The following is a 15,319-nucleotide window of genomic DNA, read 5'->3' on the forward strand; positions in this document are numbered from 1 at the left end:
TTCAAATGGCCTTCTCCCTCTACTTCTTAAACTGTCCACAGAATTTTTACTAAAGCAAGGCATTATGTAGCCTGTACAATTATACTACTGTGTTAGTGAACAGCTATTTTAATCTATATGAGACAAGGAAATACAAGTATTTCTTAGCAACCAACAATTTTTATACTGATCGTGAGAGCTCAAATAAGGCATGAAAGGATTTTAAACGGTACTTAATAAATTTAAGCATAAACTACTTTTTCTTACTAAAAGTCTATTCAGCAAAAAGTTAATTTCAAGTTTGTTATTACTATAATCCATTCTCTAATGCTCTACTTGTTTCTTGCATTCTTCATTTATGATTCCTGTACTTTGTAAAATTAAAAAAAAAAGCTCTAAACTCATATTGAGTTAGGTAAGTTATTTCAAGTTTTTATGATCACTCTTACCAAGGAATTTAAAAACACACTTGCCCACCCACCCCTAGTATTCCGTACACAGATATTCCCATGTGGCCCTCTTTCTCAAGGTAGCCAAAAACCTAGAGCCACGTGGGGCGAACGAATAAGAGAAAAAAACCCAGGAGTTAGAGATACTGAAACTGTAGCACAGGCATTAAGTTTTGTTTTTCCTATTTTGCAACCAAATTTCTCATTACATTGAACATTTTTAAGTGCCCCAAAAGTAAAACGATTCAGCCTCTTGTGAACTGAAGGCAGTCTGCTTTGTGTGTTCCAGCAAATAAATAAGGTGCTGCTCTCCAGTCTGTGTCCCTTCACCTGACTGGTATGTTTTGACATAGTTCATTCTTCCACCAAACATCTACTCAATCTCTATTATGCACCAAGAACTGGGGCTACACATGAATAAGACATAGCCCCAGCTCTCCGAGAGTTTAAAGTCTAGGAAGGAAAACAGACATTTAAGTGCATACTCACATAAATCTACAATCCATAACCCTAAGCCCCAGGGCCAGATGCATTTCAGATTTTGAAAGTTTTCAGATTTTAAAGAAGTGTGTTCATCACGTATCACATGACTGCCCCACTGGGCCCTGGGGCAGCACCACACATAATCAAGGAGGAGTATTTCTGCAGCAAAATGCAAGCATATTCAAACCAGGCAGGGAAAACAAAGGCTAGCAACAGTTTCATGTCAGTTCGGGTCAGGTTGCGGCACCAAATGAGTTCAAATCACATAAGGTTCTGATTAAATGACTGATGGAAAAAACTGCAGTTTTCAAAGAATTTTCCATCTCCAACTTGTGGATAAGAGATTGTTGACCTGTAATACATCAGAGGAGGATAACCCGGCACAAAGGCAGGATGACCCTTGAACTCAAACGATACTAAGTAGGAGCTGGCCAACCAGGGGATGACATTTATCAGGCACTTCCTATGTGGCAGGACTGTTCAAAACTCATCATAGTGACTCACCTAACAACCTCGATTCAACCTCAGAAGGTGGGTGCTAATATCGTCCTCATTCTACAGATGAGGAAACCACACGTCACGGAGGGTGTGGACCTTACCCAAGCTCACACAACCTAATAGACTTGGAATACGACTATACTTACTGTGCAATCCCAGAAACTGTTTAACTTCCCTGAGTCTCAATTCTCTCCTCAGTACAGTGGAGATAATAATATCTACCCCATGGGATTGTTTGGGGGAGTAAATAAAACACATTTGCAAAATGTCCTTGGAACCTTAAGTCAGAGCTAATTTGGCCCAGCAAGGGAAATATATGAAGAAGCTATAACCATAAAGACTATTTAGGCCAATGTTTGTATCTATTGATAGATCAAAAGATATACTACAATACTACTTTAAAGAAAAAAGGAAAATAAAATTATTACCAGAAAGAATTCTTTTCACGGCCTCAGCATCCGAGTTGTGCTGCAATGTAACCACTTCTTTCTCTCCTTAACTCCTTAAGAAGCACTGAGGCCTCCTCCCTGACTCTCGAGGCTGTGTTCTTCCATTTGCTGGGAGAGGACAGAAACTATTCCTACCCCAAAGGCACTCTTTCACATAGACCAGGACTCTCTAAGGACAGGAGAGGAGCTGTGGGGGCGGGGGGGGGGGGGATTCAAAGGGGAGACAGGATAGGAGGGAAAACATCCCATCATTTGAAGGGCTTTCTCAAACTATACCCACCTCCTGAAGATTTCAATACCTGAGCCACCGCAACAGCACCTTGCCCGTCCCCACTCCAATGCCTTGTCTCCCAGATGGAGGCACGATGATTAATGTTCTATCCTTCAGGCGGGCAAGGGAAGAAACATGGCTGATAACCACTAATTTAACCAAATAGCCTAATCAGTGGTTCTCAAAGGGTGGGGACCAGCAGCCTGAGCATCACTTAGGAACTTGCTAGCAATGCAAATTTTTAGGCCCTTTCCCAGGCTTAAAGAGTAAGAAATCTGAGGGTGGAGCCCAGAAGTCTGTGTGCAACAAGCACTCCAGGTGATTCAGATGCCTCCGAGAGTTTCAGAACCACAGGTCTAAGCTCTTATTTATAAGGAAACAAGCCTAAAAACCACTTGATTGGAGGAAAGTTCAGGAATGTGTGATCACGCATTAAGTTCCTAAAAAAACTAAATGGCCTTTATGTTATCTTCCTGGTCAAACAAAACACCTAAATACTTTTAAAAAAATACTTTAAAAAAGGATATTAGACAGAATAGTTATAGAAAAAATCATTCCCACTCATCAGTTTTAAAGTAGAGCTGAATTATTTCCCATATCTGAATAGTGAAATTCTTTTGAAGGACGGCTTCAGAATGGGGAAAGAAGCAATAGAGAAAAAAAAGAAGTTCTCATATGACTTTCCTATTTCTCAATGCTCACAACTTAAAATGTTTTTACAAAGAAATCATTAACAATTCCTTGACGTATTTCAGGTGTTATCTTCCCTTTCCTCAAGGGAAACAATGCATCTGGCAAAATCTTGATTTTTTTTGGAAGCCATTACCTCCTTTAAAATAGTCTACTTGTATTTGGTCTTGCTTTACCCTTTAAGAAATACAAGAATGAAATAAACACGAGGGTTGGAAAGGACAGCTTAAGAACCAGGCTATCTTCTATCCTGAAATACCCAGGGCACCTGAAAAGAGAGAGACTTGAAAAAAATTTTAATTTAAGGCTTAAATGCATTAATCTCTGTTAGAGCAGCAAAGCAGATGAGAAAATACCTACTAAGAAGATACTGTTTCACATATTTTTGGAATTAACTAAAAAAGGAACTTGAATTCTGAAATGCCAAAAGTGATTTATATATATTTATTTATATTGATATATGTATATATTTTAAAGAACTTGTGATTAAGTTTTCTTAAGGTACAACATGGTCAGGCCACATAAAGTCATAAATCAATCAACAAGAAAAAAATTTCTTTATCCAGGTATCAAAAACAGATCCATCTGGGGTAAATACTTTGGATAACAATTAGGGGTTTTGTCATTGAACAGGATATGTCGTCGTTGCAGAAATCTAAAGAGAGATGGTAAATTCCATGACCCAATAAAATGTCATGCATAGAAATACAAAATGAATACAAATTTACGGAATTAAAAGCAAATGCGTTTCGTTCTATACATTTTTACATTTGTGTGTTATAAATTAAATATGTGTGACATATGCAATGTTTTAGACTATTTGCCATTTAGAAAAGCTGAGTGTTTAATCATAAATTCTTTAACTTTAATTTTTAAATTAAAATTTTTTTTTTTTTTGGTGAGGAAGATTGGCCCTGAGCTAACATCTATGCCAATCTTCCTTTACTTTTTGTATGTGGGACGCTGCCTCAGCATGGCTTGATGAGCAGTGTGTAGGTCCATGCCCAGGATCCGAACGCGCGAACCCCAGGCTGCCAAAGCAGAGCATGCAAACTCAATTGCTATGCCACTGGGCTGGCCCTGAAAAAGTTTTTAAATTATCCTTTACATCAAGGAAAGATATAAGAAGGGGAAGAAGTCTTTGAGGCAAGGCTAACAAAATCTAAAATTACAGTAATATCAGGTACGCCATGAAAACCTGATGCAGAGTGCATGTTTTAAATAGAGTGGACAGAGCTGGCCCCAGGGCCGAGTGGTTAAGTTCTCACGCTCCGCTTCGGTGGCCCAGGGTTTCACCGGTTCAAATCCTGGGTGCGGACACAGCACCACTCATCAGGCCATGCTGAGGCAGCATCCCATATGCCACAACTGGAAGGACCCGCAACTAAAGATACACAACTATGTACCAGGGGGCTCTGGGAGAAAAAGGAAAAATAAAATCTTTTAATAATAAATAAATAAATATAGAGTGGAAATGTCCTTTCTATTCTTTTAGGGTATCCTTTTAAATTCCTACATACACATACAGAGAGAGACAACGGGAGCTTTAAATGAATAGGTTTAGCTTTTTTCCAGGTGACATTTCAGAAAAGCTTTCAAAAAGATTCTTCTTCCTGCATTATTCCTATTGTTTCCATCCGTAGTCCTAAAGCACATAAGAAATGAGCACTATCCTGACCGACTGTCGCTCCAAATCATCATGTGATTCATCCTTCCACTCAACAAACATGTGCTTAACACCTACCCTGTACTAGGCACAGAAACCGACCCCCTCCCCATCAGGAAAGCTCATCTTCTCACGAGAAAGATAAGTAATAATAATTATATCAGGATGTAAGTGCTACAACAGAGCACATATTTAAAGTATTACATCACCAAAACTAAATGGTTCATGAGAAAGTAGCTGAACTCAACACACCAAGGATTTTGCTTCAACTTGATGCAATACATTTTGAAACCATTGCTGTGGATCCACTGAAACCATTTTTAGAATGCTTATATTTTTAGCCACACTACCTCTTAAAGTAACAAGTTCTAGAAACTCACTGTCAGCTATGGAAAACAGCAGGGTATTTCCTCTTAGTCCTAAAACTACCTTCTCTAAGTTGAGATGCCTCTAGTTTTAATATTTCTAAGAGTCTGTGAACCAAACTCTAGGAAAATAAATTATGATCATGTAAATTACAAGTCATAACCTTGTCAGCCTGTCTCTTCTCACATGACCCCACTCAAGCATTATAACCGCTTGGATTTCTTAATGGGACCACGTGTGGTCTGTTTCTGTATTATGTCACACAGTCTTATATCTCTTCAAAGGCACATAATTTGCTTTTGTTTTACCAGAAACAATCCCTTAAATTTACCACACTTGGTTATGTATTACTCTTGGCTATACCAAAAAAATTTTTAAATGAATCCCACCCCGAAAAGATGAAAATATGGCAACTGGGGATATCAGAATTTCATCCAAAAATGGTTGATGATGCCTAACAGGCGTGATGATGCAGCTTATTTGCTGACTTGGCTTGACAGGACAAAATGTGACTTGTGTAATCAACATATTCATGGAAAGGTAGCTACAATTCCATGTGCTCATAGCTTTAATAAAGGTAAAATAGCTCAAAGGTACCAATAATAAGTAGAAACAGAGTATACAGCACTCAGTGTATTTGTCCCTGTGCAGACTTCATTCTTTCTAACATAAAGCCACAATGCCTAGTCGCAAGATAAAACCCTGGAGGTTTTACTAATTAAAAAGCAAGTGTACATATGTGATTTTGGTCTGAGATGTACAGATGAACCAGTGCTACTTCAGGATCACACTTTATTTACCAAAATATCATGCGACTGCTGCCGTTTAGACCAGCTAATTAACAACCCAGACTAACGATCTGGGACTTCCCTCCATCCCCAACTCCTACCCCAGCACTAATGTTCTCAAAATCCATTCATCCAAGGGGGCTTACCTCCACCAGGTGGCTTGAACAGTGACTCATTATTAGTTACATTTAGTCACATTTTGTTTTATTCTACTGCTCTGATTTTCCTATGGTTGCTTTCACCCTGCAGCGCTATCACATATCCCAATACTGATCTTCAGCAGCCCTAAGGAAACACACAGTACTCCTGAAGCTTCACCATCCCTTCAGAATGTGTCTCACCACCACCTCTAAAAACTATAGTCACTGAAGGATCAGTCAGCACATGACCATGGGTGAAATTCACATATCAACATATATTTCTCCCCTTCTTTATATCTTAAAGCAAGGTGCAGTTTTTGTGTGTTGTAAATTTTTTTTCCCCTCCAAAGCTTCCCTAGTGGCACATTAATAATTAATAAACATAATGAAATCCCTTGTTGATAAAGTTTTATTCCCATAAAGGTTAACAGATAACAATGAAAATTAGTATCTAAGTTTGAAAAAATTTTAAATACCAACTGCTTTTGCTTTTTACACCATATGACAAGGAGATCACCTTTTTCAAAAAGTTCATCCCTCCCACCAGCTTCCAGAGAGCCCATTTAATAAGTAATGCACATAATGACGATCCCTTGGCAAATTTCAATTTCTTTAAGTAATTAGCTGTCTACCATTTTTCCTCTTAAATACATAACTTAATTTACAGAAGTGTAGAAAGTAAAAAACGTTTTAAAATTATTTCCTTACAAAAACTATAAGCCTTGTCCCTATAAGTCTTGTTAACCATCCTAAACACAATGTATAATCTACGTCACAGGCCAGTTAGACAACAAAGCTGCCTTCAGCTTAAGCTGCATTACTGGGTTTTTCATTTCACATTAACAAAATACTTAAAAAGCCCAGTTTCCGTATTTTAAACAATTCTTGGGTAAAAGTGTTTAGGTGGGGAACTGAAAAAAATGAAGGGGAAAAAAACTTAGTCAAACCATTGCTAAACGAAACTATAAAAAATTCCTATGCAAGAGACCGGAGATTACTAGCTCTTTGAGCACAGGGACCACTGTCTTCATCTTTGTCTGTCCCAAAGCATCGTTCTCACTTTATGGTACAGATTTGATCAATTTCTCTAAAGCGAAAAATGTATCACAAGTTAGGTGATGAAGAAGAAACACTAAGGCTTCTAAAAACATGATATTTCTGAAGAGGTAAGAATGAATGTTTAATAAGTCATTACCCAATCGTTTATATAACAAAAAATTACAAATATAAACCAATAGGAGAGCAAAACGCACCTCCATACAATGAAATATTATGTAGCTATTAAGAAGAGAACTTTAGAGCTCTAAGTACTTGCAAAGACGCCAACGCCAATGATATCCCCTGAAATGCTCTCTCTCGCCAACGCCAATGATATCCCCTGAAATGCTCTCTCTTGGGGTTCCAACTGTAAGACAGGCATTTCAGAAAGTCTGCTCTTACCCAGCAAGGTATATACTGTTTCCTTGGTAATAACCGCACAGGAACCAACCCTGTTAAAGCTAAAACTGGGGAAAAAATTTTAAGCTGTATACTGCCTTAACTATTAAATAGGAACATTAAAGAAACTTACGGGGCCAGCCCCGTGGCCAAGTGGTAAGTTCATGCGCTCTGCTTCAGCAACCCAGGGTTTCGCCAGTCCGGATCCTGGGTGTGGACATGGCACCGCTCATCAGGCCATGCTGAGGCGGCGTCCCACATAGCACAACCAGAGGCACGCACAACTAGAACATACAACTATGTACTCAGGGGCTTTGGGAAGGAGAAGAAGAAGAAGAAAAAAGAAGAAGATTGGCAACAGACGTTAGCTCAGGTGCCAATCTTATAAAAAGAAAAAACTTTAAATTTGTACTATTTTCGCAAGTCAGTAGTACATGAGTGCTGAAATCATTTAACATGATTTCTACTTCAAAACAGATTAAATAAGATATAGTTCTCAGCAATTCTGGAAGAAAAGGCTCTATCCATAATGCATGCTGGAAAAAATGGCATTGAGCACACGTGCTGTGAACTTGCATCTTTTGTTCACAACTACCGCACCAAAGGAAATTCCTTGATAACCGTACCATCCACAGGACATTAGGGGGAAGGCTGTAGGGAAGCAGAATAGTTAAGAGTGCAGCCTCTAGGACCCACCTGTCGGGGTGTGAATACTGGCTTCTCCACTGGCATACGGTAACTGACACATGGAAAAGTCAACAAAGGTTAACTGAAATTACGACTACAGTTGAGAAGAGGATGTCTTTAAACTAAAGATGGCAAAATCCTAAAAACGTTTTAAAAGAAAGAAGTATATTTAAGCAGGAATTATTTTAAGTAATCAAAACACTTTGGAGTTAAATAGTTTTATTTTTTCATCCTAAGCCAGATATCTCTTTAAATCTAACTACTGCCCTTTTTCTTTTCATTCTTTCCAATCTTATTATGGTTAATTTAGAGGCTTACCTAAAATTAAATTTTTCACATCCTTGTAATTTCAAAGTTAATGATGCAGTTTGTGACCAAGGTTCTTCCATTTTTGTTTCTTCCAACTTCATCTCCTGCTTATTAGCAGCACCTCCACCAGAGGGCACACAACGGAGAGACGCAGTTGTGAAACACGAAGTTGACAAATTGTTAGCTTCCAGAGAAGCCTTAGCAGTGTCACCAAAAAACTCTAAAGGGCACTAATGTTAGAGGATTCTTGGAGACAGTCTTCTCCATTTGAAATAGCATTAGATAAAATACAGCAAAAAAGTTGGCAAGTATTAATTCATGCATTTATTCATTCAGTCAATAAATATCTAGGTTCCAACCACATGCCAGGCACATTCCGGGCTCCAGGGATTCAGCAGTAAACAAAACAAGCAGAACTTCCCGTTGTCATGGAGCTTTATTCCATATCTGTCTATGAGACAGATAATAAAGCACATCAATAAATAATTTCAAGTACAGATAAGTACTATGCAGGGAAAAAAAACTGCAAGAAGCTAGAGGGTGGCAAGGAAGGCTATTTTTAAATAAAGTAAAGACCTCAATGAAATGGGTGAATGAGCCATGCCTTAAATGGGGGAAGAGCATTCCAGGCAGAAGAAACAGTAAATGCAGACCCTGATGCAGAAACGAACCTGGCAGGCTGAATCAACAACAAAGAGGAGGGTGAGGCTGGAGGGCAGCCAGCAACGCACAAGAGATTAGGGAGGGGGCAGGAGCCCAACCATGTGATCACGCGGGCCTCTTGACCACAGCAAAAACTCCAAATTTTATCTAATAGTAATGGGTACTGATGACTGAGAGATATAATCTAATTTGATTTACATCTTTGAAAGATCATGCTGCCTGCTGGGGGACACAGACGGGAAGCTGAAAGACGAATTCTTACTGCAGTAGTCGGTCTAGGAAAGATGGTAGTTTGACACAAGGGTAGTGGCAGTGGAGGTAATAAGAAATAGCCAAATTTGGAAGAATTTTTAAGTTAGAGCCCATAATACTTGCCAATGGAGAAACAGATGTAGGATGAGCTAAACAGCGGAATTAAAGATAACTCTTAGGATTTTTAGCCTAAGCAAGTGGATGGACGGTGGTACCATTTACTGAGATGGAGAAGAATAAGAAACTACAGCCAGTGAGGCAGGATGAAAACAGAAAGAGTCAGTGTCCTGGAAGCCAAGGGAAAAAATGCTTAAATAAGGAGTTATTTATCACCTGTGTCAAATGTGGCCAAGAGATCTAATTCGGCAAGACTGACATCCCTAGTGACCTTGAGAAGAATGGTTTCATGGCACTGGAAGGATAAAGCGGGTCTTTCTCTGGAGTAGGTTCAGAAGAAGATGGGAGATGAGGAGTTGAGGAGTAGAAACAGCCTTCATGGAACCTTTCACGGATTTTTTTTTTTTTTTGATACAAACTAGCCTTATTATTTTTTGAAGTTTTATTTTTAAATTTCATTTTTTAAAATTTCAACGTTAAAGTTGAAAAAACTAGGATAGTGAACACTCTTATACCTTCCCCTAGATTCACCATTGTTATCATTTACCACATCTGCTTTATCCCTGTCTCCATATATATGTAACAACTACTACTGCTTACCCATATGACAGTAAACTGAGGCTATGTTGACCCTTTACTCCTCAATAATTCACTGTGTATCTTCCAAGAACAAGGACATTCTCTTATATAACCACAGTACAAGTACCAAATTTAGGAAGCCTAACATCAATATGACACTATTATTTAATATTCAGTACATATTCACATTTTGCCAGTGTCCCAGTAATGTTCTTAGGGCAACTGGATTCTCCACTCTAAGATCCAATCCAGTATTATGCACTGCATTTCACTGTCAGGTGTCTTGAACTTCCTTTAATCTGGAACAGGTCATTTGTCTTTCTTTGTCTTTCATAACATTAACATATTGGAAGAGTACAAGCCAGTTACTTTGCAGGGCAACTCTCAGTTAAGGTCCCTCAATTGTTTCCTCACGATTAGATGTCGGTCATATATTTTAGAAATACCACAAGAATGTAATGATGTCCCTGGCTCAAGCACATCAAAAGGAACACTTTTATCCCACTTATTGGTGACATTAACTTTGATCACTTGGTTGATGTGAAGTTACTGTTTCCTCTCAGTCATTCATCTCTAAAGAGATCATTGGAAACCACATTAATGTTCTTTCCCCAAACTTTCTCTATTAGTAACGCCTGCCTGAATCAATATTACCATAATGCTTGCAAACCGGTGACTTTTCTAACTCTATTGTTCCTTCTACATTTTTTATCGGCAGGCTACTCGGAAGAGCTTTGTCCTTTTCCTTAGTTTATTTATTTATTATACACTTGTGGATTCTTATTTTATTCAATGGGGTATAATCCATTACTATCATTACTCATTTTGATGCTCACATTTTCCCACATTTGGCCGTTCAAGCTATCTCCTATGATGGCCTTCTGACATGCCGCCATCATTTTCTTGAACACTTTTTTACTTTGCGTTCTAGGCTCTTCTTATACTTTCCTGCCTCAGCTCTGGAACCAGCCATTTAGATCTGGGCACTAGGTGTGCTCACTGCGACAAAGGTGTCATTGCTTCTGGGACCTTTCATCAGACAGAGGTAGGAAATTTATGTACGAATGTAGGAATGTGTGTATATTTTAATCACAAATTCACATGGAGAACTCTAATTCCAACCCAACACCAGAGAGTTCTTCATTGCCTTCTTCCATATTTTTACTTCCCTTCTCCCACAGTGAAAACCCAGGCTCCCACAACATCAATGAATTTACTCAGTTGCTCAATCCTACACTACACGCAATACAGTTTCAGAATTGCTACATATCTACCACTATAAATAATAGCCTACTACACAGGGTTCCAGATTTTTGGGGGTTTTTTGGCAGTCCTTTTTATCTTTAAATTAAAGGTATATAGCCAAAGTCTTGTGTTAAAAACTGACTTGGATTTACTTTTTTTTTCTTCTGAGAGTTTATGTTACTCATTGAAATACAGTTGGTTCATTTGTTGCCGTCTGTATTAAATTTGGAAGGGTTTTTTCTCCCAAGCTTCTTAATTTTATCTTTGAACATATAAAACATTAACGAGTTTTCAAAACTCAAAACGATGCAAAAAGATAGAATCAGAGCAGTGCCCTTCCCTCCACCACCCCTTGCACTCATTCCTACCCACTCCCCGTAGGTAACTAACTTGTTTCTGGTTCCCTCTCCTGTATTTATTTTTGTTCTATCAAAAAATTATGCTTTCTCAACGTGGAGCAGAGAAATGGGGCAGAAGCCTGGATCATGAAAGAATTTTATTTTACGATGGGGGACATAACAGAATGTCTGTATAATAATGTAAATGATTCTGTAGAAACTGAAACTGAAGACGTAGGTGGGGTAGGATGATTGCAGGGGAAATATCTATCAAAATATCTTCTGGTTTAATTTGGGGGATACCAAAGGGTTCCCATATTCCCACATATGATTGCCATCCTGTTTGTAACCTTCCAAATTAGTTGTATCTATGGTTCTAGGGAACCCACATTAAAATGGGGTTAATATTTTGGAAGGATAATTGAGCTATCACTACCTGTTGATGTCAACAGGAGAAATTCTGCCCCAGCAAGAGGGAGGTTTTGAACTTTGAGCTAGACATTTAACCAGGAATAGACAGGTGAGAGGAGAATGGCTGCTCCGAGGATCTGTTTAATAACACGGACAGATAGCAACGATCATGCTGGAAAAACAAACACACATCTCCCATACATCTTGGAAAAATTTAAAATATGCTAATGAGTAACTGCGTGTCATTCCCCATGCCCTGGCACTGAGGCAATGTGGCACAGAAAAAAGAACGTGAATTTTAGAGACAGACAGGTCTGGCCTTGAATCACAGCTGAGTTACTTAACAGCTACGTGACCATGGGCAAGTTACTTAACATCTCAGAGGCACAGTTTCCTTACCTGTAGTACTGGAGAGCGTCTCCTATGCCGAGTTGATGTGAGATATAAATAGAATAATGTATGGCATCACCCCTGGCCCAGAACAGATGTTTAATAAATAGTTCCTATAATAAATGCAGATTAAACTAGTCAGCAAGGTAAAGAAACTAAAAACACAGTCAGTGCACTTCAGTAACATGCCTGAAAGAAATTACACCACCTCAGGAAGTATTTGGTAAGGGCAGAAAAATGTCCAACACTTAGTTCCAATTCTCAGTTTTCAAAATGTCCCAGAGTCTATTTTTACAGTGTAAAATATGTGCTGACATACTAAAGTGCCAATGACTTAAAAGAAACAATTCTGGGGAGATGTTGATCAAATGGTGCAAACTTCCAATTATAAGATGAAGAAGTTCTGGGGATCTAAGGCACAGCCTGGGGACAATGGTTAACAATACTGTCTCGTGTACTTGAAAGTTGCTAAGAGAGTAGATCTTAAATGTCCTCACCACACACACAAAAGGGGTAATTATGTGAGGTGCTGGATGTGTTAACTAACCTTATTGTGATAATCATTTTGCAACATATACGTATAGCAAATCATCACGTCGTACACCTTAAACTGACACAATGTTATATGTCAATTATATCTCAATAAAGCTGGAAAAATAACAAAAGAAGAATTCTACAAGTTAACCAAAACCAAGGACTCAGAATGACCTCCTAAATAATGCTCATGGCTCAGAAAAAGACGAACCTACATGTATCACAAGCCCTATTAACCAATTTTATAATTTTATAAATCTATATATACAAGTTAAGGCGTTCAATAAAACGGTATTTTAAAAGTTTCTATTTCAGTTTCAAATTCTTCTACAAACAAAATGCAACATGGAAAATCTTAAAACGATCCTTAACCAAACACTGAAATATACAATATACTTTCAAAGCCTAGGATCAGTAATAACCCAAAAGCCCCTTACTGAAGTCTTAAAATGTGCAACGACAAAGAGACTCAAAGCACACAATTTTACCAGTACAGACCGCCGTTTTCCTCGCCAGCTAGAAATGACTTCCCTTTCATCTTAAATAAGCAGTGTGTTCTCTATCCCTGTTCTAGAAGATGTCCTTAAAGGTCACAATCTCAGTTTGCAACACTAAGATGGACTGATAATAAGGCGTCCTAAGCAACAAATTCTGAAACGTTTTGAAAAAAACCTCCCGGTAGGGTGCTAATCCACACGAGCTATTTTGCCAGTGGCCGAGAGGGAGAAAGATGCATCCACATCTTTTACTAAAAGAGAAAGGGAAGGAGCAGAAGAAAAGGGAAGAGAAAGATGCAAAATAAGAAAACACTGCTTCTATAAACAAATGACAGTCTGTTTTTAAACTTTGGGAAATTCATTCCTCCTTTACCGAATAGCGATAAACATCAAAGTACAAGGCAATCACTTGTGTTTTGAAGCAGAAGAATGTGGAGAGAGAAGGAAAACATGTTATCATGTACTGAACTCACAAATATTCAAAATCCATTAATCGCTCTCCCCCCCTCCAAAATGCTGGGCATCATATCATTTCCAAAATAAATTGAACACGAAACCAAAAGACTCATTTTGAGCACTCAGAAGAGAACTTTTATGCGCTTTCCCAGCGCTCTCCACCCAATAACCCTCTGGGCAGTCCCGAATAACCGCTACTTTCGGGGTAAACAGAAGCTGGCGCTCCGAGACCCCTAGAGGGGCCTCGGGGCGTGGAAGGAACCTGGGGGTCCGGAGGCCAGGGACACGGACCGCCCCCTCGCTTCCCAGAGCCAGCGATCCGAGCGGCCCAGGAAGTGCCGGAGGCGGCAGCCGAGCGGCGGTCCCCGCGCGGGAGCAGAGCGCGACCGAGGCGCACCCGCCCCGTCCCTCCTGGGCAGGATCCGCCGCCCGGAGTCCTCCGTCCCCGAGTCAGGAGGGACCCAGCCGGCCCCGCGCCGCCAGCCGGGCCAGGTTCCGCCAGGGCGGCTCCGCGGGTCCTCACGCCCCCTGCGGGAAGCCCGGATCTCCTGCGGGGCGCCCCGACGAGCCGCAGCCCGCGCGATCGGCGCCTACCTGGAGGGAGCTCGGGCCCGCGTCGCCCGCGCGCTGCCTGGGTCCGCCGGGCGCCCCGCAGCCCCTCGCGCTCGCAGCCGGCGTGCAGAGCACAGCGCACCGCCGAGCCCAGCGCCGCCGAGAGCCGCCGGCCACACCCAGCCCGCGACGCCCGGCAGCCAACTCGCGGCGCGCCGAGGCCGGGGCGGGGACGTGGCTCGAGGCGCGAGGCGCGAGGCACGAGGCGCGCGGGCCCGGCGGGGACGCGCCACGGGCGCGCGCAGCCCCCGGAGCGCGCGCGGCCCGGGCGCGGGGCGAAGGCGGCGGGGACCAGCGCGCCGCTTCTGCTTCCTATTTTCTCTCTCATTTCCTGCTAGAAGGAGAAGAAAAACATGAATTCCCGGACAGTTTCGTTTTCTGGTTAGTGTGGCGCCTGGACGCCGCAGCACCCTTCTGAGTAGCGCCCAAGTGATGTGGCCAGTCTCCCTCCTGGCCCCGCACAGGCCTCAGGGTGCTCGTGGGCAGGAGCGGGGGCTGAGTTAGAAGACCCCAAGGTCCCGTTTAGGTGTAACATTCTGGAATCCTAAATGTAAGAAAGTAAACTGAAGCCCAGAGTCATACAAAATTGCACCGTAATCCCAGCTCTACCATCGCTAGTTGCGTGGCCGTGGACCGTCTCAATTTCGTCTTCGGCAAAATAGAGATCGTGATACCTGCCTCCTAAAGGTGCTAAAATATTAAATGAGATAATGTTTGCACAGAGCCTGCCTCCAAATAAATGATCAATACTTGGAAGTTATTGTTACTATTGTCACGGAGGAAACCAGGCCTTCCAGATAACCCAGTCAAGTCGCTCATCTCTGCATGAGTTAAACATCATACGCCTCTCAACTGACTTTTTTCACATTTCTCTGGGTATTTTATGTTTAAAATGTCATAAAATGAATGCATCTACCCAGTTTGCTTCCTCTGAAGTCAGTCCCGCCCGGGAGCAGTTTTCCTCTCCCCACCCCCATCTTTCTTCTGCGTTAATTCCAGTTTGACAGACTGTT

General features: G+C 40.9%; 1 protein-coding gene across 5 annotated transcripts in view; it reads right to left on the reverse strand.

Moving 5' to 3' along the window:
- Positions 1–14,547, reverse strand: part of GNB4 (G protein subunit beta 4) — a 66,500-nt gene extending 51,953 nt beyond the window's left edge. The window contains exons 1-2 of one of the 5 annotated variants that reach the window (XM_070583175.1): positions 14,289–14,545; positions 12,217–12,320 (exon numbers count right to left, since the gene is read on the reverse strand). The gene's annotated coding sequence lies outside the window, so the exon portion shown is untranslated. Of the gene's footprint in view, positions 1–7,349; positions 7,529–12,216; positions 12,321–13,956 lie in introns of those variants that run through there. The other 4 variants (XM_070583176.1, XR_011529348.1, XM_070583174.1 and 1 more) reach the window with 4 other exon arrangements.
- Positions 14,548–15,319: the final 772 nt, after the last annotated feature.

The sequence above is a fragment of the Equus przewalskii genome, chromosome 18 (genome assembly GCF_037783145.1).
Source record: "Equus przewalskii isolate Varuska chromosome 18, EquPr2, whole genome shotgun sequence".
Classification (NCBI taxonomy): Eukaryota; Metazoa; Chordata; class Mammalia; order Perissodactyla; family Equidae; genus Equus; species Equus przewalskii.